This window comes from Lissotriton vulgaris, chromosome 3_1 (assembly GCF_964263255.1).
Source record: "Lissotriton vulgaris chromosome 3_1, aLisVul1.2, whole genome shotgun sequence".
In the NCBI taxonomy this organism is placed as follows: Eukaryota; Metazoa; Chordata; class Amphibia; order Caudata; family Salamandridae; genus Lissotriton; species Lissotriton vulgaris.
The window spans coordinates 1,265,708,684-1,265,726,079 of NC_141689.1; the positions used below are offsets into that span (position 1 = coordinate 1,265,708,684).

The 17,396-nt window shown below is 43.3% G+C and overlaps 1 long non-coding RNA gene across 1 annotated transcript in view; it reads left to right on the plus strand.

The window, feature by feature from the left end:
• The first annotated feature begins 1,107 nt into the window (after positions 1–1,107).
• LOC147727779 (uncharacterized) overlaps positions 1,108–17,396 on the plus strand; it is a 180,156-nt gene continuing 163,867 nt past the window's right edge. Inside the window, exon 1 of the long non-coding RNA XR_015309510.1 lies at positions 1,108–1,144. This is a non-coding gene — a long non-coding RNA (uncharacterized LOC147727779). The remainder of the gene's footprint in view (positions 1,145–17,396) is intronic.

The following is a 17,396-nucleotide window of genomic DNA, read 5'->3' on the forward strand; positions in this document are numbered from 1 at the left end:
CTTTGGGTTATATAGGGCCTACCTCAGTGGTGACCTCTATCTATAGAAATTGACATTTTGGGCCTGGGAAGAGGTTTTCATTTCAGGTCGAGACAGCAGTTGTAAAACTGCAAAAACATGCTCTACAGTAGTTGGCCACAGAAATGGTGAGGGGCTACTTATGTGGGTGGCACAATCAGTGCTGCATGCCCACTAATATCATTTAATTTACAGATCCGAGGCACATGTAGTGCACTTTTCTAGGGACTTCTCAGTAAATTAAATATACCAGTTGGGGTTAAGCCAATTTTACCAGGTTTATGGGAGAGAGCACAAGTCCTTTAGCAATAGCAGTGGTAAAGTGCACAGAGTACTAAAGCCAGCCAAAATGAGATCAGACAAATGGGAAAGGCAAGCACAAAGTTTAGGGAAGCCCGCCCTTAAGCTGTCATGTCTAAAACTGTCCTTTTTGCTTGCTGTGAACATTCGCACATTGCATTTCTTGAGGCATTATTTAATTGGTGCGTCATGCAGAAAGGATGATTGTTTCCAGAAAACGATTCTCACAAACACATTTTATATGTTTCTTGCTGCACAATCTGTTTCCCTTATGTCTTTTTAAATTTGATCAAATAATCTGTCCTACAAATTTGACCCGTAAAGATTTATTTTCTGTGCAGATTTGTCTCATACGATTGATGCATTAGTTGTTTAATTCTGATATGTAGTTCCCAATATAATAGACAACTTTTGTTTTTTAAGCATTTCTGTTTCAAATTGGAAACCATTTCAAAGAATGTCAGACAGGCAATATCCATCAGAGAAAAGAAAGTATGATGTAGATGCACAGAATGTTTTACACCTTTCTCCTCCAATCTAACAAAATTAAGCCACATGACACCTACTATCAAAAATCTGATTAAACAAACTGTGGTGTATTCAGTACTGCTTGAAGCTAACCCATCAACTTGTATTAACCCATTTGAAATATTAACATATTGTTAGATGATCCAAAACATAGTCTACATACAAAATTAAAAATGTTTTTGCAAGTTACTTCTGCTATTCTTCTGTTTTCTTTGGATCTCAGTGTTGACTAAATATTATCTCTTTATTTTTCCTTTTGTAGTCGATGATGCCATGGATGAAAACGCTCCGCTGGATGGTAAAATATCTTACTTTTTCTATGAGAATTTCCCAATTTTAGATTTTTTAATTGTGCCCTCTCACAACCAATGAGATAATGCAGGAGGCGGTAGTCAGTAAAAGACACTTAGAAGCAGTTGGATCCTCTAAAAGTGTGCACAGTTACTTCCAAGAAAGATGAAAGCACAGACACATGTCTTTATTCATGGGGCAACGGCCACCAGCCACTCTGCCTTAGTTCATCCTCATTGTTCGAAAATGTGCATTGTGTGCCACTGCATCTTATTCTAAACGGAAGCAGTGTATGCAACCAGAGGTGCCCCACCTCATCAGTGTCCACTTGCTTCCCCTACATGCCGTCATCACCTTCACCCACCTAAAGATGCTCATATGCCTAAAATAAAATATATAGAAATATGCCATTTCTGTCACTGTGGCAAACAGTGTAACTCCCTATCTAGCTATTTTCCCCTTGAAATCCCTCTTGAGTCTTTCAAGAAAATATAAAAGCTCTGTTCAGCAACATGGTAACATGACATTATATCATTCTTCCCATCTGGGGGACAGTTTGTTACAGCCCGTCCAGGTCATGCACCCCAAAACCTGTAATGCTCCAAACCTTGTCGACCACTTATATTGCCCATAGTTATGAAGTTCTAATATATGGAGTGGGGGGTTACTAAAAGTGTCCACCTTAAAATAATGGAAAGTTGACAAGAGGGTTTTTGGTGGTAAACTATGTTTTAAATCCTGATTATGACGTGGCATTTAATGTATGTGGTAGGGTTGGTTTGAACATTAATGTCACAATTGACAGCTGTCTTTCAGATATGATACAACTTTATCAAGTCAAGTCAAGAAATACTTTATTCGGTTCAATTTACAAAAACCATAAAAGTACAAGACACATAAAAATGGTCCACGAGTCACCAGGCAGCATGACAGTAATAAAATACAGTAGAAAAAAGGGGGAGAATACCCGTTAAAACATGCAACACACGGTGTCAAGGATAAAAAATGACGATATATTCAACATTCTATAATTAAAAAGAAGCATCATTGAAAATTTAAGAAACTTGATTCAAGTTACAATGGACAGTGTTTATAATGAATGTTCTAAGTCCAATTGATCTTTTTACTCAATCTCACCGCTATGATTAGAAACTTAGCCACATTGTAAATTTCCCATATTTCTGCTAACAATTGGAGATACAATAAAGCTGGCTTGACCTGCCTAAACCCTTTCCCCTTTAACAAGGGTATAATGAATTTTTTCCTAATGTCTTTAAAGTAATCACAAAAAAACAAGAAGTGGACAGTATCCATGATCGAACAGCCGTCACATTTACATAGATTCAAATCCAAATCCCTGGTCCAGCCAGGACGGCCTGAAATTAATAGGTGAACTTTATTCAGTCGGAACTTGGTTAAAAGATACCTATGGTTTGCATTATTAACAACCTTTAGGTAAAGTTCCAACTCGTGGTCAGAAGAGACAATCAGTTGATGAATCCTGACAGAGGGCTTTAACAGCTCCCTGCCTTCTCTATCCATTCCACTATGCAACAAAAAAGTGTTCTTTGCCCACTTCAGGTCGGCTTTCACCAGAGCGGATGGTTTGTGAAACAATTCAGGCCGTCCCAACTTTACACAAATTTGTTCTACATATTTCAGCCAGGGAATCTTGTTCCAGTGATCTAACATTAGGCAGTCCTTCAGGATTTCGTGGTTGACTTCAAGCTCTGGGTTAAGCCATGTTGATATCCATTTTAAGAGGGGGGCCATGGCGATTCGATCCTCCAGATAATCCACGCCGCATTCCTGATGGACTATGAAGCTGGCCGTGGATCTTGGCAGGGAAAGAATCGATTTTAAGAAATTATCTTCTATAACTTGGAGCGACTTAATTGGCCTAAAGCCCCACAGGTCTGCACCATACATGGCAATGGCAATACATTTGGCGGCATACACTTTTAAAACTGCCTCAATGGGCTTCATCCCTAATTTACGTGAGAAACCCAGTACCGCAGAGATAGAGCGTGCCAGGACTTTTTTTTCTCCAACATTTGGGGGTGCCATGTGGAGCGGTCGTCAAAGACAACCCCCAGATAGGGAAATCTAGAGACTCTTGTCAGCTTGTGGCCGTTACAGTGCAGCATCATCACATTTTTTTTGGCCTTTGCTTTATGGCCTACTACCATAACATGAGATTTACCAAAGTTAATACTTAAATCAAGATTTGTCATAAAAGCATAAAAATAATTCAACAGGCTTTGAAGACCCACTGCAGTTCTGGCTATGAGAGCAGCGTCATCCGCATATAACAAAGCGGGCAGTAGATATTTCCCTGCCCTAGGGATGTCCTTGCACGCTGTGCCCAAAACTCCACCCAAATCGTTTATATATAGTGTAAAAAGCAGGGGAGCAAGAATGCATCCCTGCCTTACACCATTAGTGATACTAATTTTCCCCATACAGTTCCCTTTTCTATCGTAACGAACCGTGGCAGTAAGGTCCCTATGGAGGTCTGCTAAAAAAATACACTATATTTGGATCTACTCCAACACTAAGGAGCTGACCCCACAACTTGGATCTGTTAACTCGATTGAATGCCGAGGACAGATCCATGAAGGCGATGTACAAGGACCCTTGCTTCACTTGTGTGTATTTCCCTATGAGCAGTTGTAAGTTTAAGCTTTGATCAATGGTACTACGCCCCTTTCTGAAGCCATACTGTAGAGGGGAAAGGGTGTTAGTCTCCTCTAACCATTCAGTAAGTTTACATAGGACCACTCTCCCTAGGACCTTAACTGCAGAATCAATAAGGGATATAGGGCGGTAATTTCCAGGATCACCCCTATCCCCTTTTTTATAGATAGGGACAATCACTGACTGGGTCCATGACTCTGGAATTCCTGCTTTAAAAATTCTATTAAAAACATTAGCTAAGACTTTGGACCAAAATAAAATGTCAACTTTAAAAAGGTCAGAGGGAACCCCATCCGGCCCGGGTGCCTTATTACTAGTCATTTTGCCGATGGCCACGGCCACCTCTTCCTCGTCCACAGTTAAACTATAAGGAAGTTGGGAAAAGGTGGTCGTACCCTCGACCCCCAAAGTTTCCTGTTCATAAACAGACTTAAAGTGCAGGTGCCATTTGTCTGCTTGGATTCCACAATCCAGTTCGTTATTGTTTGAATCTGAAAAAAAGGGTTGGTTGACCACCGCCCAGAACTTGGCGCTACTTTTCAATACATCGGTTGAGGTCAAGTCGGCCCAGGCATCCTCTCTAATCTCGCGCCGCCTTTTTTCAATCGTTGTCTTGTATTCTTTCTTGAGGTTAGCCACAAGCATTCTGTCTACTGGTTTGGATTTAAGTGCTACTTTAAGTTTATGGTTAGCAGCAGAGCATTTCTTATCGAACCAGCCTTCCTTCCCTTGTATTTTACTTTTACCCTGTCGCGTCAGGTTGGACAAAATGTCGGCACAAACCCTTTTATATGCCCCTATTACCTCATTGTCCCCCGCCTGATCATCCATACAGAGCTTTAAAGCCTCCTGGCTACTTTTACAAAGATTACAGAGAAAATCCTCAGGAATTATTTTCCACCACTTGATTCTACATGCCTGGTCAGTCAAACGCATATCACATTTATCTACCAGATTCAAACTACATTCTTTAATAACAATTACGTTCTTAACTTTTAATACAACCAGATTGTGGTCACTAAAATGAGATTGCACAACCGAATAACTAGTGATTTGGCTTCCACAGCTGCTACTCAAAAAAAAGATGTAGTCAATTACAGACCCGCTGCCATGACCTGTGAAGGTGGGAATATCCTCATCACACCCAGTTGGTAATATTAACCCATTTTCGGCCAACAAGGATTCCAAGAAAATGCCCTGTTCTGAGTGTTCAAAGTGAATGTTCTCCTCTTCCGGAGGACCGAATAGAACATTAGGGGGACATTTATCTTGACAGCCATGAACATTAAAGTCCCCCATTAAAATAATAATGCATTCGGATTCTATGGACTCCTTAAAGTTGGCCAAAAAAGAATTTAACCTCATCAGGTTACCCGCTGGCTGGTCCCTATCAAAGGAATTGTAAAAATTCACTACCAATACGGTATGGGAACCCCTGTGGGTAATTAGAACCGCAAGACAATGGGGGCTGTCAGTTGCTATTTCTTTATAAGTGCCCGGGATTTTGGCGGATATCAAAGTAACCAGACCACCTCTGGCCCGCCCCCGCATTGAACTAACTGCTGGGAGAAAAAAAGTGGTGAAACCATCAACTGTGAGCATATTTTGGGTGGCCCAAGTCTCCTGTATGGCTATTATATCCATGGTGCCTATGAGATCCCTCCAGAAGGGGTCATCCATTTTATTCCTAAGACCCGCAATATTCCATGTTGCCAAAGTTATCTCCCGCCCTCCCAATGCGTTATCCATTTTCCCGCAGAATGAGGCCCCGCCCTCAGCGCCCTGATCTGTAGTTAAAATTAGGTCAGTATTTAGCTCCTGCGCGACATGTCTGCAGTGTTCATTTTGTGAGGCAATGGGAAGGGTATTTTGCGTCTGTCTAATAGGTGAGCCCTGTTCTTGTCAAACTACCCGATCCATAAATGACGGGCACTCATAGTGGTTAAACGTCGGGATATTACAATAATTTTCTTGCCCATTTGCAATATAGTGGTCATAATAAGGATGACTATTTCGAGGCCCTGTGACAAATCCTCCCTGGAAAGGTCTACCCCTTCTTCTTCTAACCAGGTTCCATCCATCCTCACCACCTTCATCCCACCCATGAGCTTGCACCTCCCATGGGGGATTAAACCTCTGTCTATTTTTATGTTCCTGTGGGCCCCTTACCCAACTCCATCTTTTATCCACTTGATTCCCTGGTGAATAGAAGTAAGAAAGGGGCCTAGCAGTGACAGTACTTGCACGATGGCGCGGAGTTCCTCCACATATGTAATTTACCACTTGTGGGTTCTCAAAGGTGACCACGATACAGTCCCCTTGTACATTTTTTCTATTTCCACCAACCCAGGGCGTTCTCTCCACCATTAAAATGTTGCTGGGCATGTTGGGTGGTGGGGGGTGGTTTTTGGACAGCCAATGGCACACTTTGTTTTTCAGAGCATGGTAAGATTCCACTTCAGTGGGAGAGATTTCAGTGACCCCAGTCAGGATCACTACATATGGACATGCGTCAGGGGGGAGGTGGATGTTTCTCCGGGCCTCTCTCTTATCTTTTAGGGCAGGGTCCAGATTTGGGGTCAGAGGTGTGGAGTCCTTAAATGTGACTTGAGGAGTTGTCTTAGATTTGGCTGGGTTCGGTGTTTGCTTAGGGTCAGGGGTCTTTGTTATAACACCTCCTGGATTGATAGTATTACCAGGATTTCTGGGCACATTATTTTTAGCGATAGAGACACTTTTATCAGCTATGGGTGGCTTGTTGATCAAGCGGGCAAGGCAAGGGGGTAAGGCTCTGTCGGTAAGGGGACCGAAGATATGGAATGGCCTTCCTCTCCAGCTTAGGCAGCTTGAAAACCATCTGGCCTTTAGGAAAAAGCTGAAGACGTTCTTGTTCCAGGCCTTAACCGTATAGTTTAGAATTAGAGTGCAGTCATGTAATTCGATCTCCTGCAGATCTTGGCAGTCATATAGCGCGGAGATACTCCCTAGGGAGTCTATTCTAGCGCTTTATAAACACGCTAAATAAATAAATAAATTGTTCACTGTGGTCTTCGCATGGGGTGCCTTATTATTCAAGTTGAAGCTAGGGGCACTTATATCTTTGTGGATATTTTTTAATATTGTTTCTAAACAATGTAACCTGACCTCAATGGGTTCAAGGAGAATTTTTAACATTTCAAAGATATTATTGTTAACCATGCTTAGCCCACTTCTGTCCTCACTAGTTCTAGCTAGATTATTTACCTCGCCACTTAATTCCAAGATTTCCTCCAAACTACTATCTACAACAGTATCATCCGGGAGGCTTAAAGGTAGGCCAACATTTGCCGGGTGCGTTCCCCCAGTGTCATCAGTACAAGCAACTAGGTTGCTATTCACAGTCGCAATCACCGGATCTGAGTTGGTTAAGTCTCGGTTATGGGTGGTGTTTGCTTTTTTCCCTTTACGAATGGTGGATTTATTGGCCTTTTGTTTAGGAATTGCCCCCTCTTTCAAACCCTTTTGATTTGAGGCACTAGCCATAGATAGATTATCTGTCTCATTGCTAACTGAGCCACCATCTGTCAGCAAATTGAGATTAGGGGTGGCCTCCAAACCCTCTTGGGAACTCAGAACATCATAGTCCCCATCGTTATGTACCATAACAAGAGTTTTCGGACCGGTTACAATATTGGGCATACAAGCCTGAGCAATAAGGTCTAAGGAAGATCGCTTAGCCATAGCTAAGTCTTGAGACACCCTTCTGTCCATTAAGACAATCCCCTCATCAATTAGGGCATGGGTGCGAACAATAAAGTCATCGAGGGTACCAGTCAGCTTTTTTGCTCCTGCGGCTGCCATGCTTCTGGTCTCTCGACAGTTCATAACAGACCCTATAAATACCCACCAATGAAGCAGTTGGAAATATCAACAATTATGGTAACCGGTCCCAATGAGTCAAATGCATGGGTAACTCCCAGCGGTAAAAAACATGTAAAGTCAGCAAACTTACAGTTTAGATGTCCAAATGTCTGTAAGCGGATGACAATCAGGCAGGGCGTGTGGCCCAGGCCAGGCTCCTCAGACCTCTGAGGGCCACAGAGGGCCCGCCCTTTGCCCGGGCTTAGCCCCACGCTTGGTCCAGCTCGCGTCCCGCTACGCGGAGGGGGCGTTGCTGTTTTAAGCGCCTCCGGGCGCCTTTACAGACGTCACAGGGAGCGCCCCCGCTATGGCTCTTGGGGGTTGTAGTCCCCCCGCTCAACGGCCGCTCTGGTGTAGGAAGGCGGCGGCGGGGGGGACTCGGTGTCAGGCTCCCGCTTCTCCCGGTTCTCTTTCCTGGTCCTGGCTGCGCAGGCACGGCAGCAAACTCCTCTGGCAGGTCAGGTAATGGCAAGTTAGGGCTACAACTTTATCATTTTATTTGCGAGGTGTTACGTTTTGGAGGTAGTACACATTATTGGGTTCTCTTTGTGTAGGACCTTTCTTGCTTACATCTTCAGACTACTTGCAGTTGCTTCCTCACGTTGCCCCTAGACTTTAGTTCGAGTTCTGGGGAAACATTTGTAGAAGAATCAATACTGCTGTCCTTACTCTTCTTTCCGGAAGGAGTATGAGCAAGGAGTCAGGCCAGTTTCCCTTCCCTCTTTGTGAAGGAGGTCTCTCAAAACTGGAATTACTTCTCACCCTCGTGAAGCTATTCCTAACGATTCAGATCACTCCTGTTTGTCACTTTCTAGACCTTTTCCTGTATCTTCTTATGGCTATCCCCTGATTATGATGACGATCAAGGCTTCCATAGTGTTTCCTCCTTGGAGAGGGTGAAATGTATTTTCAAAATGGCAGCCTCAGCTGACGAGCTCCTGTTTCTCCTCCAACTGACAATTGTCTTCAGGATGGGCTGCCATATACTAGTAGAGAGTGGTAGTACTACCCGTAGAACCCAAAGGTTCTGATTATTGCAGCAATTAACTGACTTTTTAAAAAGGAACAGAGATATCCTTAAAGTCTATTTCTTTGTGTTGTGGAAAAGTAAATACTGTTGGACAAATGTTATATGAAGCTTCCTCAGTCAATCCTGATTGATATCCACCTGGCAAACTTGACAGGGAAGACTACTCTAATTGTAGAGGACATTGTAATTTCAGAGGCTTTTGTTAGGAAGGTACAAGGTTCCTGAGACCCCCAAGACATTTGCACGGTATTGTTCTATTTTCTATGCAAGGTTGAGGCTATGTGTATTTAAATGTGGGGTTATGGATGTTAAATGAAGTGATTAAAATGAGTTTTAAGTATGTTTTATGTATTTATAAGATTGTATGGTGTTTTACATTTTTATTTTATTTATGTGTATCTTTTATGGTTATCTTTTAACTGAATAGAGATTTATACTACTGCTTCTATTGATATATAATTGCCTGACTATATATTGGTCCACAATTTTTTGACTGTGATATTCTGGAAAGTCGATATTCCCAACTCAACATGCCATACCTCCATGGATTCAGAGAAATCGCCATAGCAATTCAAGGTTGACTGTTTCTTTTAGGGTGGACCAAAACTGAATATGGATGATGTTTGTTTGTGGTCTATTTATGTTAGAAAAGCTAAGCTTTCGGGGGTAGGTTAAATTGGGGATGATATCAAGAAGGATAAAGGAAATTATTCTATCCTTGCGGTGATTTGTTCTTGATCCCCTTACCTTGAATGCTGATTCTCAGAGAGTTGCCTAAGTTAAGTCTCAAATACAGAACTTGCACGGCAGCCTAACTGAACTAAGCAAACATTTCCCTGGTTGGATGTTATTTGTGAGACATCGTTGACAGTTCATGCTGCAGGTACCTTCGTTGCTGATGAGCTATGTTTTGAGGTTACAGATGAAACTGATGTTCTACCAAGCAGGTGAACTCAGCGGCCAATATACCCCTTATTAACAGATCTCAATTATACATTTGTGGATTCCACTACTGGATTGAATTCAAATGGAAAATATATTCTAGTCTTTCTTGTTGCTGGGCAAAGGGCATGCTGTTAAAAGTCGTTATTTTGCAAACTAGTTGTTACTTTGTAAACTACAGATTCATGAGCTTGATAAGCTCCAATTAAAAGAGGTGCCTTCGTTAGTACTTTAATATTTTAAAGATCCTCAAAGACTGCTATCAGGGTCTGACTATTTCCACTATATTTACTTTTAGCCTTTTTCCTTGTAATCTTTGGTGACAGTGGGAAATCCCGAGGTTTCTTCTGGTGCTTGAAGGAAATTTGAGTATTATATGGTGATACTGGTTAGGCCTCCCAATGTAATACTAACATGATACCCCAAAGATGGTCCTTGGATTCACTATAATAAATACTTCGCCCAGTCATAGAAGTGTGCCAAAGAGCAGTCAGACTTTACTAAAAGAACATGTGTTTAGCATTTCAGAGTACCAACGTGGAAGATTAGTAATTAACATGACTCAAAGGAAATCCGACACCAATTTATAAAAATATAGCATATTTTTATAAGAATTTAGACAAAAAGTGAGTGAGATTTGATACAAATAACCAGAGTTAAGTGTATTAGAACACATCATAAAGCAATGCAATTCAATGCTGAAACTTTACCACTGCGACCAGAGGGAAAAATGGTACTAGTGACAGTCGGCCACTTGCAGGTCAAGTTACGTGTAACCCAGGGAGAGGTAAGATTGTGCAGGTTCCAGGACCAAGTCACAACAGTCACTTCGATTTAATCTAGTTCAAGAGGCCTGGGTGCAGAGTTGTCCTGGCTGTCCTTGGCTCTGAAGCGGGAGCTGCAGGGATACTGGGTTTACTGCTTAAATGGTGCTGGGGAGAAAACAGGTGCAAGAACTTTGAAATAAGTCCAATGCCGTGGTCTGTTGAAGGTGTTGCCTGGTTTGCTCTTAACGTGGCATTGAGTTTAGGAGTTGATAACCGAACTGGTCACCAACAAATCTTGGTAGTAGTAAGGCCAGTGAATCAGTACTTCACCATCTGCAGGTCCGAGGGGAAATGGTAGCCACCTGAAACCTGTCAGAGTCAGTGCTATGTTCCCTACAATGCACTGGACCATTTTCATTTTGGGTGATTCCCTTGAAGGACCTGAAGGACAGCAAGTCTTTAGTTCCGGAAAAGGTTTTTTACTGTGGTGAGCAGGGAACTAGTGCCCCTAGTCAAAGGGAGTTAGGAGTTGACTTTGGCTCAGAAAATGGTTCCTTTGTCTGGGGGAGCCAGTCTTTGGTCCAATACGAGTCTCAGTCATGCTGTTCCAGGAGCGTTGCCACCGTTGCAGATTATCCCACCTTTTGTTTGCCCAGCTCCTGTTGCCACAAACCTGGTCTCTTCTTCACCCTTTGTTGCAGTCTTCACAGATCTGAGGTTCTAGTGTCAGGGGCCAACCATAAATTCTACATTTGCAGGTATTAGGGGTGTGAGTGCATGTGGGCAATAGGCTATTTACCTCAGCAGCTAATCCGTTCCTGATGTGACGACACCAGGGAGAGGTTGTCACCTTTACATATCCATAATTCTCTATTCTGCCACATCTTAAAATGGTCGAAACCTTCCTTGTCTGTACAGACCAGGTAGCCCATTCTGAGTGTAGGGCTAGACATCTGGGGTATTATGCCCTCTGACCATCTAATGTCCTGCCTGCATGGATGCAGATTTGCCCGGGGACAGGGAGAGGGCGGCTTTCTCTTTGAAAGTCAACCTGCATGCATACCAGAGGCAGTGAATGCTTTGAAGCTCCCCACCTTGATGTGCCACGTCACTAGCCATCTTGCCAGAGAGGAGATAGCTACCTCCTTCTTGGTCAGGCCTTTTCTGACTCCTGGGTGTGTTCACACTGCCTGGCTGGAGATCAGATATTTGTCTTTGCGCTGGCTGTTGAAGGCTGCCAGCCATGCAACAGGAACGGCTAGGACAATGATGTGGTCAACCTATAGGGTAGCTGGCTAAGTGCATGCCACATCAGCCTCAACACTGGAATTGTGCCAGGGACCGGGAGGCATGTTGTTATATAGCAAACATGACCATTTCAGTGGTACTGTAATGGAGCTGATGACCTAGATTGTGCCCGAGTGCCAAACCATGTTCTCCCATGGACTGCTAAACACCTTAATGGAAAGGGCCAATATAGGGACTTATAAGCTTGCAGTTATATGTTCAGACCTTTAATATTCTGCACCCTGCCTTCTGGGAATAGGAGGCCTATCTTGGGGGGACTACCATAAATTAAAGATAGTGCCTTGAACTTACAACACGTGGTGAGGGCAGAGTTGAGTTGTAGTAGTGTGCACTGTTCCTGCAGTCTGTAATAGCAGGCTTGCTGTCATCTGTTTTCTTAGGTCACTCAGGGTGGTGCAAATAGTGCTTCAGGTCCTGTTGATTCCTCTAACACCCATGCCCCACGAACCCTTGTTACCACTTTATTGGGCAATTATAAGAAGTTTAAAGTCTGTGCGAATTGAGAGTACCAATTTGCTACATCATGTTTTAGGGCAAGAGCACTGGCACTGGGGCCCAGTTACCAGGCTTTTGTGCCCTTTCAGAGACATAAACCAGCAGTTAATAGTAGAAATGGAGGCAAAAAGTGGTGTGAAACCTGCAAAAAGACTGGTTTCCTGCATATATTCCCCCCAGCTAACACGTCAAGGAAACTCAACCCCACTTGGGGTGAGTTTTCTTGACTTGTCCATTGAGAACATTTCTTGCAGTCAGAACGGTACAGGATTGATTACACATCACCCATTATGAGGGTGCAGAGTGAGGTCTCCGGCATTTTGCCCTTCACCTCTGGCCCCGTTTCTGCCCCGTAACTGCCCTGTAACTGCAATCATGATCTGACCCGATTCGCTAGTAGGCAGCGGGGGTCCAGCAGGGGTCGGCGGCCGCTCCCGAAGAGATCCATTCAAAGCGCTCAGAAGCAAGAAAAAGAAATGGAAAAAAATCTGTGGTAAGTGGCAAGAGTGGCAGCTAGTAGCTGGTGGCTGCAGCGTGAGTGAGCCCTCGGTAAGGCAATATCGCAGATGACACCAATGACACACACAGAGTAGGCAACAGCAACAGCGAGAACAAAATAGTAAAGAATGAAAGAATGGAACAAGGGGATGTTATGCCCTCCACAAGAGTAGTAATTCGTTGTTTATTGAGGGTAGTTGTAGCACGGTTGATTTTATGCTTGATAAATGGGCCTTAATATATAATTTTTTAATTGCTCAGGGTTTTTTATCGTTGTGACTACATGCTTGTTTTCAAACGCGAATAATTGAGGAACAGCAGGACCCTTTATTTTTTTCTTTTCATTTTCCAACTGTATTACCTGGCATGAGATTACCAGTAGCAAACTATAGATTTGGAATTCACTGACCGTTGCCTGACTTTACTGGAACTCTTTCCCGACCAGTCAGTACAGTGGAACATTTGTTTTAATTTGTAAATTGTACACCTGCTGTATAGCTGATGCACTTTAATATATATCTGCCCTGCTACTAATGTAGAGGCTGCAAAGGCTGATAGTTTTTCCCGATCTAAGGAAATCACCCTAACAGAAAGTTTGAGAGGCGCCTGGTATGACAATGAGGAAAAGAAAGGCAATAGAGACAGCCACTGACAGGAAGAAGATAGGAAATACCAGCAAAACAGTTACATCTGCAGCAGATAATTGCACATTGGCAGCGATTGACAATTTGATTGAAGAGGTGAAATCCATGCTAGCAAAAGGGCACCCAAGGGCACCAAAAAGATTTCCATATACGTCAGTAAACGAAGTAAAGAGAGTACCATACAACAAAGCACAGCACTAATAACACCTCCAGTAATCGTACATCAGACCCCAGTTACTCTTACACTTATGCAAGTTAATTCCTCCCAAACAGCCTCTCCCAGGCAAGATATCGTAGGGAAGGATAGCAGTCTGGTTAACATTTCACACCGCACACCACCACAGCTGAAACCTGGCGTTCCTTACACCAGTGCTTTAAATGGGCCGGTACTCACCGGTACGGAGTACCGGCACTTCTTAATTTTCTCCCCTTGAGTACCAGCACTTTTTTCTAGAAGAAAGAGAGTACCGGTACTCATGGGGATCGGACTTTAACCGAGGCAGCGCGCTCCCTTTATCCCTCAAGTTATACTACGGCAGCACCTTTCAAGCACTGCACAGAATCAATCAATGGAGCTCGTCACCAGGACCCAGTGTGAGCTGCTTTGTAAATCAGAGCAGGGGTGTGTCTGCTGAGTCATTTGCTTATCCAAAGATCTTTCACAGTGGGCGCTAAGAGGGGGCTGTAAAATCTAATGGGTGGCGGTGGGAGGCACTATTCAGGATATAACAAAAGAACGTATGGGAAGGCTTTTACAGTTGCCACGCATCTGAATTACTTTCTTGCACACTTCCACACTCGCTGATTCCTATTTCATCAACCTTGGACAGACCTTAAGACCAATCAAAAACGTGGGGATTGGCACCCGGGTCCCCAGTACAGACGTTGTCAGCTCTGGCCCTAACTCCGGTTTACAAATGTTCCAGGAGAGACTTATTTATTTATTTTATGCGTTTTTATATAGCGCAGACTTTACCCGAAGGTGTCAGAGTGCTGCACAATAGGAACAGTAATGATACATGAGGAGAAAATTACAAGTGAACAAATTACAAAAGCAAACGTTGGTACATGAGGCAAAAGTGACAATTGTGAGCAAACAAAATACAAGAGGTAGCAAACGATACATTACAGGAGGAAAAAGTGATATGTGTGCAGGTTACAAAAGCATACAAAGTACAAGTAGAGGTATAGTACTGAAATAAATGGCAGACACAAACACAAGAACAAACGTTACATGAGGCAATGGTGGCACTTGCGCAAGTATCTAAAGCAAACAAAATGTAAGAGGTAGCAAACAGTATGTTACAAGGGAAAAGTGACGTGTGCATGTTACAAAAGAGTACCAGTACTGGACAGATGGCTCAGTGGGCTGTAGGCCACCAGTTCGATTTAAGGCGGGCTGAAGCAGCATGTAATCCTTAGGCGGTTGATAAAATGCAAGCAGATTTCGTGCATACAACCTTGGCACAGTGAAAACGCTAAACCCGCCCCTTGTTCCTCCTTAGCCCCGCCCTAATCTCCGCCCACTGCTCCTTTTGTTGAGTACCTGCACTTTTTTTCCATTTAAAGCACTGCCTTACACAAATAGGTGTATCCCCTTAATGGCCCTATCCGACAAAGTAGTAGAAGACCAACACCAATATCGTCCCAAATTAATTGAGTTGGCAACTGTTGCTCACAATATAAAAACAGTGAACTCAAGCACCCATCATATTATTAGGGACATGAGGGCTGAAGTAGGGTCCCTGAGAGCAATGTTAGAGGGAACTCACTACATTAGTCAAATCATTATTGCAACCCAGTCTTCCTCCTACACTTCCGGCTACACAAGAGCGATGCACGACAGTAGGGCGACCACAGCCGATATCACAAGGCATGACATGCATCACTTCACTTTATTGCATGATTAATAAAAATCTTTGAAATGACACTTTATAAAAAATACTGGAAGAATTTCACAATCATGAGTTTTACAAAAAAACCACTTAAAATCAATAAAAGAAAGTTAAGAATATGGACGAAAAGTCCATACAAAGTAGTACAATGAATTGCATTTGTGTAAAAAAGAGACCGTTCAGCATTTATTAAGTCTTTGTTCGTCAGAAAAGAGTTTTCCTAAGGTGCAGAAGCGGGTCTTTATGAGTCTAATTCAATCGCTGGCCTCTGGATTTTGGATCTTATTAACTGTTTTCATGAAGCGCACTAGTCGGCAGGCTAGTTGGATATTTTCTCCTTTAAAGCTGATCAGCAGGGCTTGTCTGCGAGTTCGCACACCGTATTGATTCCAGAGCTGGGTTGGTTGGCCTCTTCGGGCACTGTCTAGGGCTTTACAGCTGCATAACAAGTGTAAAACGTCCTCATTTGGATTATCGCAAAGCCTGCAGTTGGAATTGGATTCCAGGCGTTTCCATGGGGGAAAATGGGCTTTTGACAGGATTACTCCCATCCTCAGCCGCAGGAATTCTTCCTTCACCTTCCTTGAAAAGCTGGTACTGAGGTATGGTTGAGGTGAAGCACTGGTGTAGCTTTCGATTACGAACCACCCATGTGATCTCCTGGTTAGCGCTGCTTTGTCTTCTTCCATGGAAAGAATTTTCACTGACTTGTTGACCAGGCGCTTGAAGCACTTATGTGAACAGCTCGAGTCCCAGAGGTCTTTTAATGCAGGGGATTTTATAGCTGCTTGGAGGTAGGCCATTGCAGGGGATCCCTTCTTTGACTCCAGCTCTTTCCAAAGGTGGGCGTTCAGGGAGTCTGTTACAGCGTGCTTAACTTTATGCCAGCATTTTGCATATGCGCCCTTACGTGCAATTTGCTGCTTCTGTAGACCAAACTCCAACCTTAGCTGTGCTGGGGAAGTATAAGGAGGTAGTGAGAAGAGTATTCGGAGTGTTTTGCTAACTGCTTTGTCTAAGGCATGAGGAACCACTATCTTACACACAAAGCAAACACTTCTCAGGGGATAATTTATAACCACCGGCACCCACAACCCCCGCCAGTAGCTGCTGCTTACCCTAATCAAATATTCTCTGATCTTAATGGGAATCACGCAAACTGCCCATTTACGCAAGCAGGTTTGCATGGTACACTTAACTACCAGAGGAATCGCAATCTGTCTCAAAATCAGTCATCCTTATACTGCAGTAGGAATTACCGGGTACCTACACCTCGCCCCCATTTGTCGTTATCAAACAAAATCATCATGGTGAATGTCCCAAAATTAGGTGTAAGGCAGGAGCCAGAGAGGGAAGACTCCTTGATCAACAAAGGGATCCGTTGGATCCGCCATGTCAGGGGCTGTCGCCCGATAATCTGCGCGCCGGTGTACATCACCAGGACAATCAGTAGATTAAATTGAGCTGACACTAACAGGACCAGAATTGGTAGATAATCGACTCACTCTGAATTTTACACTTGTTCCCCTGACTCTTCGTCAATTCAATTCAATAAAAAAAAAACGTTCTATCCCCCACAGGTCAACTCAGCCACTATTAGTGCAAGGTAGAAGACCGAGTAGCTCTAATCTAGAACACAATGACTGAGTTCAGGATGGAATCCATTGATACACCAGACCTCAGCCTTCTCCGCAGTTCAGACTGAGTAGAGAACTTCTACGAATAGTGCCTAAATCATGACAGTAGTTCACAAACTGTTATAAGCACAGTTAGTGTTGCCAGTGATTTAAATGATTTAAATGAGCTGGAGGGGACTCCACAACGTGAGGGTGCATACCCTCCCATAGACTCTAACATCCCAACACATAAAACTACTGCGATAGGGCAAACAAGTATGGCCATAGTATCCTGGAACGTAGCTGGACTAAATAAAAGCTTGAATAATCGGATTGGCTTAGCTAAATAGACAAATTTGTTATGTCTTTTCCAAGAGACATGGTTACTTACACCTCCACATAAGTTAGGTTATAAAACATATTATAAGAACGCAATTCCCACTCAGCGAGGGAGACCTTTGGAGGGC